Here is a 22,261-nt window from a genome sequence, read left to right as displayed (position 1 = left end):
TGAGGCTAGCAGTGATTGGCACTTGAAAGAAGGGAGCATGAAAGGGAGAAGTGGGGCTACAGTCCAAATACTCACTACTTTGTTACAGTTTCTTTTAATCCCAAACCAAGAAATTAACATAAAAACTACTTTCAGACTAAGGAAGTTCGGTAAGGTCTTGAGAGGCAAAGCCCAAGCCACCCCCATAAGGTCACCTTCCCAACCCAGAGGATATGAGACACATTCTGCTGAAGGTGAGTCCATGATTAAAAATCACCTGCATAAACAAAAAAAGCACCATGACAGTAGACAAAGTGAAACTCACATACTAGGAACCTGTACCTGAAAGAGTTTAAAAATAAGTATCTTCTGCTCAACATCACTCATTATCAGAGAAATGCAAATCAAAAGCACAATGAGGTACCATCTCACGCCAGTCAGAATGGCTGCTATCAAAAAGTCTACAAACAATAAATGCTGAAGAGGGTGTGGAGAAAAGGGAACCCTCTTACACTGTTGGTGGGAATGCAAACTAGTACAGCCACTATGGAGAACTGTGTGGAGATTCCTTAAAACACTGGAAAGAGAGCTGCCATATGACCCAGCAATCCCACTGCTGGGCATACACACCGAGGAAACCAGAATTGAAAGAGATACGTGTACCCTAATGTTCATCGCAGCACTGTTTACAATAGGCAGGACATGGAAGCAACTTAGATGTCCATCAGCAGATGAATGGATAAGAAAGCTGTGGTACATGTACACAATGGAGTATTACTCAGCCATTAAAAAGAAAGCATTTGAATCAGTTCTAATGAGGTGGATGAAACTGGAGCCGATTATACAGAGTGAAGTAAGTCAGAAAGAATGACACAGGAATAGCTAAGAGAACAACCAATACACAGATGAGAACTCAGAAATAAATCCACACACTGACAACTAAGGTGGTCCTGTAAATCAAGAGGGAAAGAACATTAATGTCCAGAAAGGGTGCTGAGACAACTAGTTTTCCGTACATACAAAGAGGATAAACTGGGATCCTTTCCTCATACCATTTACAAGCCACCCACAAGTACTAAAGTCCTGGACATAAAATGTCTAGAAAAGATTCTCCAAGAACATTATGATAACCTACAAATACAAAAGTGATTTTTTAAGAATTATGTAATAGAAAGCATTTCTGCAAATCAATAAGCGTATGACAAGCAACCCAAGGAGAAAATAAGCAATAGGCAATTCCAGGAAGAAGAAACCCCGAACAGCCACAAACCATATGAAAAGATATTGAAGGCAAAATAGTATTCAGAGAAATGCAAATTTAACTACAGTGAGATATTATTTCACATTGGTCAAATCTGTTACTACATGTCAGAGAACATATAGTGAAATTAGAAACTTTACACACTGCTAGAGAAATTATAAATTGATTGGGCCACTTTAAAGAACAAGTTGGCAATACCTGGTAAAGATGAAAACATATGTTACTCTATGGCATGAAAATTTTATTCCTAAATGAATATACTTTTAAAATTCTTAGAATACCAAGATATGTACATAATGTTCCAAGCATCAGTAAATCTTAGCACACAATAATGGTAACCATCTACAAGTCTATTAAAAGAGACTGAATAAAAGGTCCCAGTCCTTTGTAAAATACAATACGGCCATGCAAAATGAGGAACTATGAATGAATCTCACAAACAGACAAAAAATAAAACAAATATTTCTGCTAACGCAAAAAGCTGCTAAAGCATGCATATCATGTGATCACTCACCTAGAGCCAGACATCCTGGAATGTGAAGTCAAGTGGGCCTTAGGAAGCATCACTACGAACAAAGCTAGTAGAGGTGATGGAATTCCAGTTGAGCTATTTCAAATCCTAAAAGATGATGCTGTGAAAGTGCTGCACTCAATATGTCAGCAAATTTGGAAAACTCAGCAGTGGCCACAGAACTGGAAAAGGTCAGTTTTCATTTCAATTCCAAAGAAAGCCAATGCCAAAGAATGCTCAAACTACCGCACAATTGCACTCATCTCACACGCTAGCAAAGAAATGCTCAAAATTCTCCAAGCCAGGCTTCAGCAATATGTGAACCGTGAACTTCCTGATGTTCAAGTTGGTTTTAGAAAAGGCAGAGGAACCAGAGATCAAATTGCCAACGTCTGCTGGATCATCAAAAAAGCAAGAGAGTTCCAGAAAAACATCTATTTCTGCTTTATTGACTATGCCAAAGCCTTTGACTGTGTGGATCACAAGAAACTGTGGAAAATTCTTCAAGAGATAGGAATACCAGACCACCTGACCTGCCTCTTGAGAAACCTATATGCAGGTCAGGAAGCAACAGTTAGAACTGGACAGGGAACAACAGACTGGTTCCAAATAGGAAAAGGAGTATGTCAAGGTTATATATTGTCACCTTGCTAATTTAACTTCTATGCAGAGTACATCATGAGAAACGCTGGGCTGGAAGAAACACAAGCTGGAATCAAGATTGCCGGGAGAAATATCAATAACCTCAGATATGCAGATGACACCACTCTTATGGCAGAAAGTGAAGAACTAAAGAGCCTCTTGATGAAAGTGAAAGAGGAGAGTGAAGAAGTTGGCTTAAAGCTCAACATTCAGAAAATGAAGATCATGGCATTGGGTCCCATCATTTCATGGCAAATAGATGGGGAAACAGTGGAAACTGGCTGACTTTATTTTGGGGGGCTCCAAAATCACTGCAGATGGTGATTGCAGCCATGAAATTAAAAGACACTTACTCCTTGGAAGGGAAGTTATAACCAACCTAGGGAGCATGTTAAAAAGTGGAGACATTACTTTGCCAACAAAGGTCCATCTAGTCAAGGCTATGGTTTTTCCAGTAGTCATGTATGGATGTGAGAGTTGGACTATAAAGAAAGCTGAGAGCAGAAGAATTGATGCTTTTGAGCTGTGGTGTTAGAGAAGACTCTTGAGAGTCCCTTGGACTACAAGGAGATACAACCAGTCCATTCTAAAGGAAATCAGTCTTGAGTGTTCATTGGAAGAACTGATGTTGAAACTGAAACTCTAAAATTTTGGCCACCTGATGCAAAGAGCTGACTCATTTGAAAAGACCCTGATGTTGGGAAAGATTGAAGACAAGAGGAGAAGGGGACAACTGAGGATGAGATGGTTTGATGGCATCACTGACTCAATGGACATAAGTTTGAGTAAACTCCGGTAGTTGGTGATGGACAGGGAGGCCTGGCATGCTGTGGTTCATGGGGCTGCAAAGAATCAGACACGACTGTGACTGAACTGAACTGAACTGAAAATCTTTAATGTTAGTAATAACTTGGGGCTTCCCAGCTGGCGCAGTGGTAAAGAATCCACCTGTCAATGCAGGAGCCACAAGAGATGCAGGTTCAGTCCCTGGGTCGGGAAGATCCCCTGGAGAAGGAAATGGCAACCCACACCAGTATTCTTGCCTTGGAAATCCCATGAACAGAGGAGCCTGGTAGGCTACAGTCCATGGGGTCGCAAAAGAGCTGGACGCGACTGAGCGGCTGAGCACGCACACATGTTGAGCACTCTCAGCTTACATTAAGACCCTAAATATTAGTAACAATACCATATATTGTTTAGGGATATGTGTATTAAAAATAGTAAAACATATAGTAATAATGAATAATTAACACAGAAAAGTGGTTTCTATTGTGGGATTAACAGAACGTCACTAAATAAAAATACAGAGGGGAAGTGACTAAATTTGTATTATTTTACTACATAAGCTCAGCAATAGATATACAGACAGTAAAATAAATACATCTCTGACCACATTCTCTGACCACAGCACAATAAAATTAGAAGACTATAATGAGCCAAAAGGAAACCCTATACGTTCTTGAACTGAAAAAAGGAGTTTCTCTCTCTCTCTACTGCATTTAGCCCTTACCAGTTCAGTTAACAAGTCCTGCATGAAAACAACCAAAGCATGCCATATAGAAAGTATCTCATAGCATTGAAAATGCTGTCAGAGCTTTTCTGGTATATACATAGACAATCCTTAGAAAAAGACAGCCTAGAAGCATCCCAAAGTTACCATCAAAAAACACAAGCCCAATTTTATTTAACATGATTCAAGAGATAGGGTAGAAGGGGGGCTTCCCTGGTTTCTCAGTGATAAAAAATCCACCTGCCAATGCAGGAGGCTTGTGTTTGATCCCTGATCTGGGACGATCCAACATACCACAAAGGAACTAAGCCCCAATGCCACAACTATTAAGCCTGTGCTCTAGAGCCCAGGAGCTGCAACTACTGAGTCCACGTGTCCCAAATAGGAGAAGCCACCTCAAGGAGAGGCCCATGCACAGCAATTAAAGAATAGTCCCTGCTCTCCAAAACAAGAGAAAAGTCAGCAATGCCAAAAACCCAGCACAGCCACAATCAAATAAATATTTATTTTTTAAAGATAGGGTAGAAGGGATGGGGAGGAGAGTGGCAGGTAGAATGAGTTCTTTAGAGTTTGGTGAAAGGAGAGTGCTCATTACTTACCAGCCCCGTCCTGCCTGAGCTTCCTAGTTCAGCACCACACACCTCCTCTGAAGTCAATGGCTTCACCTCACTTAGAGACAAAGGAGCTGTCCAAGCCCAATTCTTTCTCTTTCCTTCTTTCAAACACCCAGCCCTCCAGACTGACTGAGACTTCTGTTAGTGTTCTTTCACGCCCACCGTCTTAAGTCATTCACCTTTCCCAGCAGGGCAAAACTGGCAGCTGTGTGTGTGTTTGTAGAATTTTTAAGGAATTCCCCTTTCTGTCACCTCCTCTCTGGCAAATTTTAATTTAATGACTGTCTCTCCTTCGTCTCCTCACCCACACAAAATTTCCACAATGGTACAAACTGTCCCCCACCTTCAGAGTCAGAGCAGTTCCAGTTTCACTTCTCAACTAGTTGCGAATGATCACTGAATACACTAAAGAAAGCAGATGTAAGTCATGAGGGTTCCTTTCCACTGGTTAATGGAAAGGGAAAGGGTGTCAGCTTCTAGAAGAAGAAACCACTCCAGGTGTTTTGAGCAGAAAAAACATTGATATAGGTGGATACAGGTGCTTACAAAAGTGTTGTAAGGACTTGAGGAATGGTCTCCTAACTGAGCTTCTGAGAAAGATTGCCAGGGCTCCCAGAAAGACCTCGTCTTGGCCCAGGCAGTGGGGACGCAGGAGGCTGTCAACAGTAGCACTGAGCTGAAGAACACCTCGGGGCTCCCCTCGTGGCCAAGTGGTTAAGAATCCTCCTGCCAATGCAGAGAACATGGATTCAATCCCTGGTCCAGGAAGATCCCACAGGCCAAGGAGCAACTAATCCCATGTGCTGTAACTACTAAAGTTTATGTGCCCTAGAGCCCGTGCTCTGCAACAAGAAAAGCCACTGCAATGAGAAGCCTGCACACCACAACAAAGAGTAGCCCCTGCTCACCACAACTAGAGAAAGCTCACATCCAGCAAGGAAGACCCAGCACGGCCAAAAATAAAATAAAGAAATCTTAAAAAAAAAAACCAAACAGCTCAGTCAACGATCCCAAGATCAGAGGGTCAATCAGGCCCCCATCTGCCTCCTCTGTCCCCACAGCTGGTAACTCGACTTAACAATGTGCTGCTTGAACCCCATCACCACCGCCATGCTTGCCAGCAGGGAAACCAAGAGCAGCCAGCTACTTGGTCTCTCCTCCACTTGTTTACAGATCCTGCCCACATGTACCTTAATTCACATCCTGGTTGTAAAGGAGTCTGGGAAATGCAGTTTGTGGTTTTGCAGTCTCTAGACCTAAATGAGAACCGGTCCTGAGCACCAACTGACACCAACTGACAGAAGGATATCCCAAAAGAACATTGTTGTCTTCTTTGTGGTTAGATCTTCTGCATAGACCCCAGTGCCTGACTCCTAGTAAGCACTCAATTAGTACTTGAATGAGTGAATAGAGTTTCAGAATTCGCTTCAAGGCAACGGCCTCACTTTCTTAGCTTCCCAGATAGGACCTAGAAGCAAGGGCTACAAACCCTTTTCCGGCTAGCACCTCGATTCTCTTGCCCTTTTGCCTCCTCACCACCAGCTCTGCAATACCTTGGTATGCCAGAACTTTCCAGTTTGAGCACTAAAATTTCCATTGTCCAGGAAATTCCTCACTGACAAACCGGGATGGTCACGCCAGCATCCCATCTTCAGATGGTGAGCGTCCAACACTCACAAATTTAGAGTAGAAGTCGTCTGAATGGAGGGGGAAAATCACCCCACACTTGTGTTTTCAACATCAGCTGGCCCCTTACTGCTACTTGGCATGCTATTTCAGGACTGCGGTCAGTTCCTTTCAAAAGCCCCTTCACCCCTTCCACCCTCACAGCTTTCTTCTATCCAAACACCACACACTGGAGCCACTTCTAATCGATCGACCTTGCAGTTGATCGAGTGATCTCTTGCAACCTTCCACCTTCCCCTGCTGTCCCACACCTTCCCGGGCCATCCACTCCCCATTTGCCCTCTTGTCTCCACCCTTTCATCAATCTCTCTCTGCCTTCAGGGACTCCTCCCCCTTCAGCTTGTAAACATGTTCAGTCTCTTCCATCTTAAGAATAAAGAAAACAAAAAACCTGTTCCTCCTGAGATCCCCTAGACTTAACCAATCTTTCACTCTTTCTCCCTTCATGTGAAGCTGGGGTTTCAGAAAGGGAGAGACTGCATTGCATGCTTCAGGTCCTTCAGTGTCTAAATTCACTCAAGATGCCTCTACTGGTATCCCCTCCACCCTACACCCTCTCCACAGTGAGACTCAGTGCCATACTGGAACCCAAAACAAAGGAAACATCATTAATGTGGATACTGTCTTTACTGAGAAATCTGATATTTTCTTCATCATGGATTTTTGGCATTCATGTCAATGTTTTCAAAATCTTGCATTAAAATATTATTTATCTTGATTTTTCACACCCCCTTAAGTGATGGGCCTGAAATGACTGCCTCACTCGCCTCACCTGAGTGTCCTCACCTGATGGTGCTCTTCTAGAGGCCTTCGTGGCCTCCTAGTGGCCAAATCCATGGTCACAGGGAAGTCTTTTTTTACCCAAGCATTCTGATACTCTTCCTTGAAACTCTTCTCCCTTGGCTGACTTCACACCACTACATTTTACACTGTCTCCCTCTGACCTTCTCCAACCCCTCAGCACTCTTTCCGTACCTGCTTCTTAAATGAGGGGGTGCCCTAGCATCCATCTCTCATGCTAGCCTGTCTATTCCTCCTGCCTGTGGCCTCTCCATCTCCCAAGAGATCTATCAGAATGAACTTTCTGAAGTTTCTGCTTGGACCAAAGCACTTTCCTAAATTCAGACCTTTCAATGACTCACCTCCCATCGCAGGTTCCAATTTCCTTTGCATTCAAGACTCTTCCAGGTCTGGCACCTGCCTTTACCTCTCATTAACATACCTCGCACATTCAGCTTCAAACCAACCTCAACAAGGAGTTCTTACCCACACCTTTGCACCTTTGCCTGGATTACCATGCTCAGCTTGCAGGGCCAGCTGAAGTGTCTCCTACATGTAAAGCTTTTCTGGGAAGAACTCACCCAGACTTAGTCAGCAGTTCCTTTGTTCCATCACCATATTATGTATATAAAGCTTTGCAGCACCCAGCATAGCCCCAGTAGGTGACAGTAAAATGTCACTTTATCAGGCTTTTCAATGTTTCTCACAGAATGCCAGCTTTGCCCGCAAACCATCTGGTATCAAAAGCACGTAACGTTCCCAGTAGCATAACTGCCAGTACGACTGGTTCCCGGCATACTTAAACCTATTCCAGGACAGATACACTTAACAGTCCCTTTTTTGTACTGCTTTGCTCATGGCATGGCCTGAAAGCAAGGTCATGTTCACTGAGCCACAGCATGCAAGCAAATGTAATTTCCCAGCAATACAACACAACTGAGTGGCAATGTGGAGAAGCCTGCCTTGCCAGCTGCAGAGAACAGCATGTAAACCTGGAACGTTCAGGTGTCTGGGAATCCCCACTGACATATGAAGACGAAGTGCCTGAGAGAGTCATCCAGAAGCTTCTAAAGAGATAAAGGAAGAAAAGGTTACATGATCCTGACCACATTATAGGAGTTCAGTGCATCCACAGGACCCCTCTCCTCCTCCTCCATTTGTGTACAGAACCTGTGGGTGCGGGCTCTGTGTGCGGCACTTTGAGCAGCCAATATAACAAAAGCAGCTTTTCTCCATCCATAGGCATTTTAACCCTAAGATAGTGCACAAAATGCCATTTTGTGCCCACTATTTAAAGTAACATGCTTAGTAAGAGATCATCACGTGGGTCCTGGTTTCTGGAATGCTGCAGAAATGGTCTAGAAGACCATGTATTAAAGCAGAAACACAAATGCATTCCAGTTTAGAATTATTTATTGCACATTTTTAATTTTTCATATGTTTCATTTTTTAATTTAATATTTAATGCATACTTTTACCACTGATACATTATGTATATGAAAATACATAATGTATCAGTGGCTGTGCTGTGCTTAGTCACTCAGTTGTGTCAACTCTTTGCAACCCCTGCAGACTGTAGCCCGCCAGGCCCCTCTGTCCATGGGGATTCTTCAGGCAATAATACTGGAGTGGGTTGCCATGCCCTTCTCCAGGGAATCTTACCGACCCAGGGACTGAACCCGGGTCTCCCACACTGCAGGCGGATTCTTTACCACCTGAGTCACCAGGGAAGCCCATCAGTGGCTAAGAGGATGCATTAAAAAATTATCATATTTGGCTTCCCAATCATACATTTCAATTACAGCAAATTGCCCACAAGCTATAGTTATCTCAATTATAAAATGACATAAAATTAGAAGGTATATCTTATAAAGTTTCTTTGATGAAGCTCAGCCCCATGACTCTCATGGAAACTCCTACAAATTTCAACATAACATTACCTCACATCACTTCTCTGATTCCTATGGGCTGCAGAAAATGCGGGAATGAAATAATCCCAGAAGGAGAAAGAATCTAGACCAAAAGGAGATGGTGAGTCATCTAACTGTACTGTAACATAAGCAGAGTCACTAGGGAAAACTGCTTAATGCACTGGCCCACTCCTCTTGAATCAAAGCAAATCTTCACTAGGGCAAACTTCCCCTAGAGCGCACAAGCACCCAAAATTACCCCCTTCCCTTACCTACTTTCTTCTTGAGTACTGTCATATGCGGTAAGCTCCCACTCATCTACATTAAGTTGTAGTGGAGTCCTGGCTAGGACTGCCAAGTTTACCCTCCTAGGCCTCGAACAGACTGGTCATCATTACAGGGCCCCAGCAGGCAGGCACTTGTGTCATGCCTACTCATCCTTACATAATCTAAAAGGAAGTAAGATGGAGATGGTGGTAGAATAAGAAACATGCTCAGAACCTGGTTGTCAGATCCAGGAGACAGAGCTTGTGAAAGGAAGATTTTGCAATTCTGTGGGGTAACAATGCTGTTGTTTAAGAACTGGATGAGGCTCCCTGGGGGCTTCACTGTTGGCTCAGTGGTAAAGAATCCGCCAACCAATGCAGGAGATGCAGGTTCAATTCCTTGGTTTGAGAAACTTCCCTGGAGTAAGAAATGGCAAGCTGCTCCCGTATCTTGCCTGGAAAAGTCCATGGATAGTGGAGCCTGGTGGCTACAGCCAATGGTGTCACAAAGAGTTGGACACAACTAAGTGACTGAGGACACACACTGTATCAAATACAGTAGTACAGTATTACAAGCCCAGGATATTCACTTGATGCCAGCCCCTGTGGGCCAGCTATTTACTGTACTACTGTACTTTCAAAGTACTGTACTGTAAGCTTTCAAATGTTTTCTTGGAACACTACTGAAGGTCCACTGTTTACAACTCTGTGCTTTCAATGCAAGAGGCTTGGGTTCTGAAGCAGGAGGAAGATGGGTAAAGTGATAGGAGATTCATTCCCTGTGAACAGAAACTCTAAGACAAGAATAGCAGGACAATTAAGAAAGGAAGACTGAGGGCAGCCACAGAAAACTTACATAGCAGGTAAACCCCTAAATTTAGCTGGACTGTCCCCCACTCCTTCCCTAATACTTTAATCTCTGTCCTAACTCTGTAACTTTGCAAGAATATTTACCTCCATCTGGAATGTCCTCTTTACTCTCCACCTCTACAAATTAATATCGAAATCTTTCTCCAGCTTCCCAGGTGGCATAGTGGTAAAGAATCCACCTGCCAATGCAGGAGACTCAAGAGATGTGGGTTCTATCCCTGGGTCAGGAATATCCTCTGGAGAAGGAAATGGCAACCCACTCCAGTATTACTGCTTGGAAAATTTCATGAGCAGAGTAGCCTGGTGGGCTACAGTCCAAAGGGTCTCAAAGAGCTGGACACAACAAGCACACAGGCAAACTTTTCTCAAAGCCTAATTCAGGTTTCTAATTCAGGTTTCTCTGCTCCTTGAGGTTCCCTGAATGATTCCACATAAATGATTCCACATAAATCTCCTTCAGGACTAGTATAATGTTTACTATATAAATGATATCACTTAGTCCTTAAAAGAAGAGACAGCGAGGAGGCTGGGCCCTGTGCAGGCCACACATTTCTCATTCTCAAAGTCAGGAGACCTCTTAGACTATACATGCGCAGAAAGGCTATTTAGAGGTCAAAAGAGAAGAAGTCCAAGAGATATTCTACCCAAACATCTCTGTAGTAGAACCTATTTTAGCTAACAATGCATGCACATACATGGGAGGAGGATCTTGAGATATACCAAATACAGACTCTGACCCAGGCAAATCAAAATAATTGGCCACAGGAAAATCAGAAGAAATGCTTCATAAAAGTGATTAAAACTGCCACAAGGGCAAGATTCAGGGACTCTCACTCTGAGTCTGCCCGTGCGTCTATTCACACATATGGTACTCTTTTTCCTCCTAATAAATTTTTAACTTGTTTCATTACTCTCTGTCTTTGTGGGAATTCTTTTCCTCAAAACCAAAGGACCAGGGCCTTGTCACTGACTGCTGGTCAGGTGGCTAGGATTTGCTGCTCTCATTGCTGTGACCCAGCCTCAACCTCTGGCCGGGGAACAGAAGTCCCCCTACAAGTCACTGCAGGCTGAGGCCACCTGAGATCATACCTATCCCTGGTTGAGGAACAAGATCCCACATGCCATTCGGTGCAGTCAAAATTCAAAAGAAAAGAAAGTGAGAGAATTCTTGACCTATCATAAAAAATACAAATTAAAATTTAAAAAAAGAAACTGAGGGATGGATGATTTAAAAAAAACCAAAGAAGAAAAAAGATTAATGACTATATCATTTACCCCAGAGCAACAACAAAACAGAAAGCTCTGGTTTTGTGTTTGTTATGTATTATTTGTTTGAAAAGTACTGTACACCTATTACAGTACAGTACTATACAGCCATGGAAAAGAAAATGGCAACCCACTCCAGTATTCTTGCCTGGAGAATTCCCATGGACAGAGGAGCCTGGCAGGTTACAGTCCATGGGTTTGCAAGAGTCAGACACGACTTAGTGACTAAACCACCACCACCACTGTATAGCCAATTGTGTTAGTTGGGTACCTAGGCTAACTTTATTGTACTTAGGAACAAACTGGACTTACCAACATTCTCTCTGAATGGAACTTTGGGGACTTACTACACTTGGGCCAGAACAGGAGGAAAGCATCTGACGCACCAAGCGGTGGCTTCCAAGGCAAGCATGAAGCTCCTGTGGGCTTCCTGCCTGGCAGCCTGCCAGAACCACAGCCCAAACCAAACTTCCTGCTCCAGAGCTCTTTGCCCCCACACCTTAAAAACTCTACAGGTGCACATCACATGTTGTCTCTCCAGACAGTAGACTCTCCCTTGTGTGGGCAAAGAACATACCTGGCGTTGGGCGGGTGTGTGTGTGGGGTGGGGGCAGGGTGGGGGGTGGTTGGGGATTACTTGTCTCAAGCCAAGACAACAGTGGGCATAGCTGTTGCTGGTAACGGGGCTTGAGGTCACCCCAGGGACCAAACCTATACTTCCTTTACAGTTATGAACAAGTCCACTGCCACCACTCAGAAGAACTACCCATGACTATCCCCTGCAACACCCCAACTGTGCAAGATTCCCAGGGGGCAGGGGCAAGGGGCCCTTGCAGGCCTGCAGGTGAGGTGGATTCACCTTGTAGAGCAGGTGCCAGATGATAAATAACAGTGTTAAATGAAGTGCAAATGTCACTTTCAAATATAAAACATGAAGTCCTTAGGAAAAGCCATTTTAATCAGGATGTCCAACCCAGAAGCTATAAGTAGAACAAGTGTTAACACTAAAAATGCAACTTCTGTAGGGCAAACACTTTCAAAATTCCCTTACAAGCCCTAGTCTTTTTTCTTTTTTAAGTGTTGGAGTTAGGCCAAGTTTCTTTCTTTTTTTTTTTTTTTGGCTCTCCCAAAGACACTTTTTAAAGATTATTCAGGGGAACCACTGAAGGGAAATTACCCAGAACTCCGTTTATCTTATCTGAAATCTCTTACCTGAAGCAGGTCAACCCTCAGAGCCCTGTCTTAGTTTTAAATCATGTTTTGTCGGGGTCCAGCAAGCTCTCTATTGGCTCTTCATCTCAACGTGTAAACAAATTTCAAATGTCAGCAAATGAAACTATTGGAGAACCTTGGTGTCCTTGAACTTACTTCCTGTAACCTTCAACTAAAACCTTGTTCTGAATTTCAGTGGCCTTTGTTCGATTGCCTTCCACTGTTAATATTTAAAAAAAAATATGCCCTGACCAGACATTCCCCAGTTCCTTTTAAGGGAAAACGCGGGGGAGGTAGGAACAAGTTTACTTCAAGGCTCCACAAAAAGTCTTATCAATCAGTCATTGCGAACTTTCCTAAGGCAAGCTGTTCTTCCAGTTTGCCAAAACACACATCACACCCTGCTTTAGGAAAGAGCAGCCCTAACCTACTTCACCAGGCTATTGCAAAAGAGTGAAAATTCCCGTGCTAGCAGTCGCCCTGCGGAGACACACACTACAGCACAGAAAGTCCCAGTTCTCATCAACTTTGCCAAAGGAAGGCTGCCAAACTTTTCATCAGGCCACACCCGGAAGGGAGCAACCCTCGGGATGTCCTTAAGCAAAGTTTACAAGACACTGGGGATCTGAAACCAAAATTGCGGTTCTGGGGCACCGCAGAATCCCAGAGCAATGGGGCAACTCACTGTTGGGAGAGTCTTTGAGTCTGGGCGATCCCGCGCCCAAACGGGTACCTGGGATCCTGGGAGACTCGGGCGGCCCTCCAGGGAATTGGGGACGCGGGGCGCTCCTGCTGGTCTGGGGCCCTGGGGGCAAACCGAAGATAACAGATCTATGAAGGGAAGGAGAGGGTGGGAGGAACTGAGAGAGTAGTATTGCCATTTATACCCTACGATGTGTAAAACAGCTAGTGGGAAGCTGCTGTATAGCACAGGGAGCTCAGCCCCACGTTCCGTGAGGACCTGGAGGGGTGGGATGGGGGCCTGGAGGGTGGGAGGGAGGCTCAAGAGGGAGCGGATGTACTATACTTATGGCTGATTCTTGGTTGTTGTTCCGCAGAAACCAACACAACGCTGCAAAGCAATTGTCCTCCAATTAAAAACTTAAAAATTCATGAACATAATATATATATCTCTCTCTCTCCAGGACTGAGTCACCTGCTAGAAGTCCCACCCCTCCCCTGCCCCCTGCCCCACACCCCCGCCTAGGCGCAGTGCCAGGAAGCGCCAGTCCGGGTGAACTCGAGAGGCAACGTGGGAGGGTCGGGGTGGGGTGGGGGGTGCACCTACCGTCCAGCCTGCGGCGAGGCTCTCCTCTGGCGGCAACCCAGACTTCACTCCGACGCCTGAAAATCCGCAGGCAAGATGGAGAAAAAGAAACCGAAAGTCTGAAAGCAGACGTGGCTTTCCTGTCCAGTCCTCAAGCGCTCTGGCCTTCCTCTCCCTGGACTTGTCTCTCTCTATAAAAACTTTTCACTTTATAAAAGTCTGATGGTCCCACATTCACTATGTTAGACCCAGAGACCCCACTCTCCCGCCCTTCCAGTAGAATCGGTGCCAGGCCACAGCCCCTGTGTCGGCTATTTCCTGTTTTTACTTCTCTACGTGTTTGCTATGAACTCTGGGCGGTTGCTTACCAAGCAGTTCTAGTTGTCTCTAGCAACAAGCACTAGTAGTTTGTTGCTGATGTACTGGAAAATAATAAATAGCAAATGTAAAAGCGCTATATGCTTTATTCCTCACAACTACTTTGTTCTGATATTTTTTTAAGTTTCTTAACTTTTTCTTGAAATATATTTAAACTTACAGGAAAGTTGCAAAAATAACTAGAAATGAAAATATTCCATTTCCCAGAGCCCTACTTGAATTTCTATAATACCAGATAACAACATCAGAAGAGGTTTAGCAAAATTTAAGGGGTAGGGGTTGGAGGTGGGAGGGGATAAACTTCACTTAAGTAATCCAGTCAGCCACTAAATAAATAAGCATGCACGAAACAATAAAAGAGGTTGGTGAGGCCGGTGAGTGAGGAGGAAACAAGTGCCCAGAGTTGCTATATTATCTAAAATGTCCAGTGTTCTGTACACCTTTCTATATTTAAAACATAACCAGCAAGGACTTATTGTATAGCAGGTGGATCAAAGTTATGTGGCAGTCTGGATGGGTGGGGAGTTTGGGGGAGAATGGATACATGTATATGTATGCCTGTTTCCCTTTGCTGTTCAACTGAAACTATCACAAAACTGTTAATTGGCTATATACCAATAGAAAATAAACTTTAAATTTTTAAAATACAAAACGAAATGTCCAGTTTCTAACAAAAAGTATGAGGCATGCAAGGAAACAGGAAAGTATGACCCAAACACTGGGAAAATAGGCAACAGAAACTGTCTTTGAGAGCAACAGGCTGTTGGATTTACCAGAAAAATAATTCAAAGTAGCTATTATAAGCATGTTCACAAAACTAAAGAAAAGCATGATTAAAGCATGACAATAATGTCATACCAAATAGAAATATCAATAGAGATATAATCAGCCCCTAGAGCAGGGATGTGACTCTGTAATTATAGAAATGAACCAAACAGAAATTTCTGAATTTGAAAAGTACAATAACTAAAATAACTTTATTAGAGGCTTAACTGGAAACTCAAACTGGCAGAAGAAAGAATAAGCTATCTTGAAGATAGATAGATAGAGATTATGTTTCCAAGAACAGAGAAAAATAAAAAGAGCCTCAGAGAAATGTGGACATCATTAAGCACACCAGCATGTGCATATGGGAATACTAGAAGGACAGGGGAGTGAAGAAGGAACAGAAAAAATATTCAAAGAAATAATGGCTAAAACCTTTTTAAATTTATTGAAAAACTATGTCACATATCTAGGAAACTCAACAAATTCCAAATGGGATGAATGCAAGAGATCTACAAACACAACATAGCAAAAATGCTGAAAGTCAAAGGAAGAAATCTTGAAATCAGCAAGAGAAAAATGACTCATGACTTACAAGTTAATGCCACTAAGATTAATAACTAACTTTTAAGGAAAAACAAGAGAAACCAGAAGGCAATATCATAATATAGTCTTAGTGCTCCAAGAAACAATCTTATGAAAATAACTGGTGAAGTGGTTTCCCAAACAAACAAAAACTGAGAGAATTTTTGCTAGCAGATGTGTCTTACAAGAAATACTAAAGGACAAAAGCAAATAACAGGTTGAAAGCAATAATCCCAGACAGTAACTCAAATTTATACCAAAAGAAAAACAAAACATCAGAAAAGGCAATTGTATAATTAGAAGAGACAGTATAAATGAATTTTTCTTAAAAAAATATAATGGATGATTGTGCCTGTAACATAAAATTAATATGTGTAATGTATTTGCTAATAGCACAAAAGAGGTGGGTGGGAGAAAAGCTACATTGGGATAAAGAAATGATTACAGACTGTAAAGTAGTATAATAACAATGTATTGTTGGTTGTATAACATTAATTGATACTGTATATATATAATAAAATACCACAAAGTGGTGGTGGTGCAGGAAGAAGGGAGTAGGGCTATATACAAGAAAAGTTTCTATATAAAACTGGAACTAACTGGTGTAAATCCAAAGCTGCTTCTGATAAATTAAGCTATATATGGTAAACCTCAGAGCAACCCCTGAAACAATTCAAAAAATATATGGCGAAAAATGGTTAAAGAAATTAAGATGCCTTATTAGAATATAGTTCCTTAATGCAAAAGAAAGCAACAAAAGAGGAACAGAGGGATAAGAAAGACGTATGACAAATAGAAAACCAAAAGAAAAATGAGCCATGCAAATCCAGCTGTAACAATAATAACATTGAATTAAAATAGATTAAATGATCCAATCAAAAGGAAAGTTTGCTAGACTGGATTAAAAAAAAAATCTATGGAGACTTCCATAGGTCCAATGGTTCTTAGAACAATAAATAAGAAATAGAAGAATCAACAATAACAGCTGAAAACTTTGACATTCTACTTTCAATAATAGAACAACTAGACAGATAGTCAAAAAGAAAAATAGAAGGCTTGAGCAATGCCATAAACCAACTAGACCTAACTGACAGCCATAGAACACTCCACCCAACAATAGAACGTACATTATCACTATATAGGAATATACATTCAAGTGCACATGGAATATTATCCAGGCTATACCATCTGCTAGGCTCTAAAACACACCTCAATAAATTTAAAGGAACAGAAATAATATAAAGTATGTTTTCTGGCCACAGTGAAATGAAATTAGAAGCCAATAACAGGGAAAATGAGTAAAACTTACAAGTCTGTGGAAAATAAATAACACACTCCTAAGTAACCAGTGGGTCAAAAGGGAAATCAAAAGGAAAATCTGAAAATACTTTGAGGTGAATGAAAATCAAGCACAACATTTCAAAACTTGTGAAGTAGAGCTAAAGCAGTGCTTAGAGAGACATTTATAACTTTAAATGTCCATATTAAGCAAAAAGATCTCAAATCAATAATCTAAACTTCAACTTTAAGATATGGTTAAAAGAAGAGCAAACAAAACCTAAAGCAGCCAGAAGCAAGAAAATAATACAGATTAAAGTGGAATAGAAAAACAATAGAGAAAATCAATTAAACCAGCAAAAAGCTGATTTTTAATAATTTAATTAATTTCTATATTTTTTACCTGTGCTGGGTCTTCATTGCTGTGCTCAGGCTTTCTCTAGTTGCAGTGAGTGGGGGCTACTCTCTCGTTGTGTTTTGTGGACTTCTCACTGCAGTGGTTTCTCTTGTTGCTGAGCACGTGCTCTAGGGCCTGGGCTTCAGTAGTTGCTGCTCTTGGGCTTAGTTGCCCTGAAGCACATGGAGTCTTCCCAGACCAGGGCTCAAACCCATGTCCACTGCATTGGCAGGTGGATTCTTAACAGCGGGCCACCAGGGAAGTCCCCAAAAATAATTTTTTGAAAAAGTGAAAAAAATTGCAAATCTTTGGCTACATTGACCAAGAGGAAAAGAAATTTCAAATTACTCAGAAATGAAATAGGGTACATTACTACTGATCCAACAGAAACCAAAAGGATTATAAAGGAACACTGAATAATTATACTATAACAAATTAGGTAACCTAGATGGACAAATTCCTAGAAAGACACAAACTATCAAAACTGACTCAAGAAGAAATAGACAATCACTCAGATTGTCACTTTGTAGATCTATACAACTAGTGAGCAGCCTTCAATCTCCACAGCTAGAGAAAGCCCTTGTGCAGCAATGAAGACCCAGTGCTGCCAAAAATAAAAAAATAATTAATTAATTTTTAAAAGGTGAAGAAATTTAAAAATCTACCCACAAAGAAAAGCTCAGACTCAGTTTCATTTGTAAATTCTACCAGACTCTTAAGAATAATCTTTACTCTTCCAAAAAACAGAAGAGGAGTGTATTAGTTTGCTGGGGTTGTGTTAGACAAATTAAAATGGAAACTGTCTTGTTCAGGCTTCAGAAGTAGGAGAGCATGCCTCCGACCGACTTTTGACCCTTCCTGGACTATATACCTGCCTACAAGCATACCAACTGTTACCACCAAGTCAAGTGGCACTTTAGATGAGAAAAGGAGTGGGTCCTGGAATTTCTTGAGCCCTGTGGACCTGTCTAGCCTCTGGGGTCTGGAAAATCTTGTGCCTCACAAAGTGAAACAAATGGCATTGTAAAAGTTACAGAAAAGCCAGAACTGCATTTTTTTCATGCAACCTGACTATGATATCAATTTGCAGCCTGGGATTTTATGTGGGAGCCCCCCCCCCCCAATTTGAAGTCTCACACATGGAGTGGATGCACTGCAAAACAAGTTGCCATAACAAAACACCACATACTGGGAAACTTAAACAACAGACAATTATTTCTCACTGTTGTAGAGGTTAGAAGTTTGAAGCCAAGACATCAGTAAGGTTGGTTACTTCTGAGGGCTCTGTCCTGGACTTTAGATAGCAGTCTTCTCGCTGTGTCCCAACAAGCTGTTTCCTCTGTATGCCATTGTCTTTCTGCATGTTTTCGTATAAGGACACCAGTCATATTGGATTAGGGCCATCCTAAAAGCCTCATTTTAACTTTACCTCTTTAAAGACCTTATCTGTGACTACAGTAACATTGTGAGGTCCTAGGAATTAGGGCTATGGATACCAGAGAATCCACAACTTTATAAAGGGCATCTAAACTTAGGAATAAGTTTAAAAAAAAGAATTATAAAATAGTGTGGTACTGGCAGAAGGATAGATATATAGATCAATGAAACAAAATTAAGAGCCCAGAAATAAACCCATATATGTATAGTCAACTGATTTTAGACAAGAGTGCTGAGATTATCCAAGGGAGAAATAGTCTTTTCCACAAATAGCTCTGGGATAAATATATTTCCATGGGCCAAAGAATAAAGTTGGATCACTATTTCACACCATAATCAAAGACTGAAGCATTAGAACTAAAACTATACATTTTTAGGAAAAACATAGGGGTAAAACTTAATGATCTTGGATTTGGCAAAGGATTCTTAGATATGACCCCAAAGACTTAACAAAGGAAAAAATAGATACATGTGACTTCCTCAAAATTAAAACCTTTCATGCTTCAAATGATACAATCAGGAAAATGAAAAGACAACCTACAGAATGTGAGTTAGGGCTTTATGTACTGGGGTAGGGACAAGGGTGTAGGACACAATTTAACCAATAAAAAGAAAGGAATACTCTCCAGCTCAATTTATGAGACCATTATTACTACAATACCCAAACCAGACAAAGACATCACAGCAAAGGAAACTGCAGGCAATATCTTATGTATATGGATGTAAAAGTCCTCAACAAAATACTAGCAAGCTGAATCCAGTAACATTTAAAAATAAGTGTGGTTTCCACCACAACCAAGTGGGATTTATCCCAGGAGTGCAAGGTAGGTTTTAACACACACAGGATTTTCAAGGTTCATCCATATTATGTCATGTATCAGTAACTCTATTCTTTTTTATGGCTGGGTAATATTTCTTGATGCTGGGAGGGATTGGGGGCAGGAGGAGAAGGGGACGACAGAGGATGAGATGGCTGGATGGCATCACTGACTCGAGGGACATGAATCTGAGTGTACTCTGGGAGTTGGTGATGGACAGGGAGGCCTGGCATGCTGCGCAATTCATGGGGTCGCAAAGAGTCAGACGTGACTGAGCGACTGAACTGAACCGAACTGAACTGAATATTTCTTTGTATGAATATAACACATTTTGTTTAGACATTCATTAGTAAAGGGACATTTGGGTTGTTTTTGGCTAGAATACTGCTATAAACGTTTGTGTATAAGTATTTTCATGGACATATGTTCATTTCTTTTGAGTTTATACCTAGGAGTAGAATTGCTGGTTTATACAGTAACTCTATTTTAATCATTTGTGGAAGTTCCAGGCTGTTTTCTAAAGTGACCACTCCATTTCTCATCCCCACTAACAGTATATGAAGTTTCCAATTTCTCCACATCCATACCAACACTTGTTATTATCTGACTTTTTGATTCTAGCCTTCCTAGTGAGGAATGGTATCTCATTGTGGCTTTGGTTTGCATTTCCTTGATGACTAATGATGTTGAACATTTTTTCATGAGCTTATTGGTCATTTGTATATTTTTCTTGGAAAAATGTCTATTCAGATCCTTTACCCATTTAAAAATTATTTGTCTCTTTATTATTGAGTTGTCAGAATTTTTTATATTTTCTAGATACAAGTCTCTTATTGAAAACGGTAAAGAATTTGCCTGCAATGCCGGAGACCCTGGCTTGATCCCTGAGTTGGGAAGATTCCCTGGAGAAGGGAATGGCAACCCACTCCAGTATTCTTGCCTGGAAAATTCCATGGACAGAGGGACCTGATGGGCTAGTCCATGGGGTCAAAAAAAGCCGGACATGACTGAATGACTAACACTTTCACTTTCACTTGCAAGTATTCTCTCCCATCCTCTACTGCCTTCGAATGTTAGTGTTCCCAATTCTTGGGCCTTCAGACTTGGACTGGGACTTATACCACCGGCTTTCCTGGGTTTTTAGCTTGCAAATCATAGGATGTAGTTTCTATAACCAATGAGGCGATCCCTCAAAATAAATCACTTTAAATCTTTTTTTACACCATTGGTCCTATTTTTCTGGAGGACTATGACTAGTATAAAAAGTATGTAGCATCTTTTCATTATTCTTAGGTATTCTGAAATTTCACAGTACATGCTGTACCTCCACTATTTGACTTCACTGTGCTTCACACTCAAGAGTCTTCAATCTGGAAATACATCCTTAAGTTCTAGGAGACTTTAAGTATTTAGCTGGTGATCTCTCCTATCCATTTTTCTCTGTTTCTTTTATTTTCCTTCCTTCCTTTCATTCTTTCCTTCTCTTTTACATTGCCCCTCCTGAACTTGCTCTGTACTTTTTGTCCTATTTTCTCCTTTTTTATTTGTCTTTCATCTCTATTTTGGGGGATACTTTTTCTATTTGCCAACCCTTCTATTAAGGTTTTCTTTTCTTTTTTTTTAATCCCAGAGTTAAGAATAATAATCTAGTTAAGGCTCCTTGAATGTTTGAAGATTGTGAAATGCAAACAAATTCAAAAATGTGCACTAAACATAAATACATATATTAATAAAGAATGGTAAATCAAACATCCATGTAACTGCCACCCAAAGGCACAAAATAGGATCATTTCAGAGGCCTCTGTGTGCCCATCCTTTATCATAACCCACGTTCTCCCCTAAGAGATAACCACTATCTCAAATTTGGAGATAAGAATTTTCTTGACTTTATAAGTTTTACCATTTACCTATGCATCTCTAAACAATACAGCTTAGTTTTTACTATTTTTGCACTCTATATGGATGAAAACAAACCATATTCATCTGTGCCTTTCTTTTTATGCTCAATATTATGTTCATTGAGATTTACTGTGTAGTATGTCAGTACAGTTCATTGATTTTCATTGCTGTATACTATAACATTCTTAGAAGAAAACAGAGTAGAAAAATCTTTGAAACTTTGGGGTAGGCAGAGATTTCTTAGAGCACAAACAAGCACAACTCATAGCAGAAAACATTTACAAATCAAAAATTTTAATCTTTCCTTCAAAATATCCTCATTAAAAAAAATAAAAATAGGACTTCCCTGGCAGCCCAGTGGTTAAGACTCTGTACTTCCACTGAGGAGTGTGGATTTGGATCCCTGATCGGGCAACTAGACCCCAAACACCAAAACTAAAAGTTTGCATGCTACAACTAAAGATCCTGGGTGCCACAACTAAGGCCTGGAGCAGCCAAATAAATAAATAAATGTTTTGTTTTGTTTTATTTAAAGAAATGAAAGGGCAACCATAGATTAGGGCTTCAATATATATCATCAAAGGACATAAAGCCTGAATATATGAAGAATTCTTACTCTGAATAATAAAACAAATGACTCACTTTTTAAATGGGCAAAAACTTTGCCCAGCTACCTCACAAAATAAGATAAGCAACGGCCAATAAGTGCATGAGAAACTATTCAATATCATTAGTTATCAGGGAAATGAAAATTAAAAGCCTACAGGAATGGCTAAAATCCAAACAGTTGACAATACGAAAAATCAGTGAGAATGTGAAATAACTACAACATACATTACTGGCAGAAATGTAGCACAATAAAACTTGGAAAATAGTTTGGCTATTTGTTATAAAGTACACTTCAGTTCAGTTCAGTTCAGTTCAGTTGCT

General features: G+C 41.2%; 1 protein-coding gene across 9 annotated transcripts in view; it reads right to left on the bottom strand.

Moving 5' to 3' along the window:
- Nucleotides 1-18,252, bottom strand: part of CFLAR (CASP8 and FADD like apoptosis regulator) — a 61,198-nt gene extending 42,946 nt beyond the window's left edge. For 2 of the 9 annotated variants that reach the window (XM_069578006.1, XM_069578012.1), the window contains exons 1-2: nt 13,796-14,128; nt 13,193-13,312 (exon numbers count right to left, since the gene is read on the bottom strand). The gene's annotated coding sequence lies outside the window, so the exon portion shown is untranslated. Of the gene's footprint in view, nt 1-4,502; nt 6,334-13,192; nt 13,339-13,795; nt 14,136-17,183 lie in introns of those variants that run through there. The other 7 variants (XM_069578003.1, XM_069578011.1, XM_069578007.1 and 4 more) reach the window with 6 other exon arrangements.
- Nucleotides 18,253-22,261: the final 4,009 nt, after the last annotated feature.

This window comes from Ovis canadensis, chromosome 2, assembly GCF_042477335.2.
Source record: "Ovis canadensis isolate MfBH-ARS-UI-01 breed Bighorn chromosome 2, ARS-UI_OviCan_v2, whole genome shotgun sequence".
Classification (NCBI taxonomy): Eukaryota; Metazoa; Chordata; class Mammalia; order Artiodactyla; family Bovidae; genus Ovis; species Ovis canadensis.
Note: the sequence above shows the minus strand (reverse complement) of the source record. Positions and strands in the feature narration are given on the sequence as shown.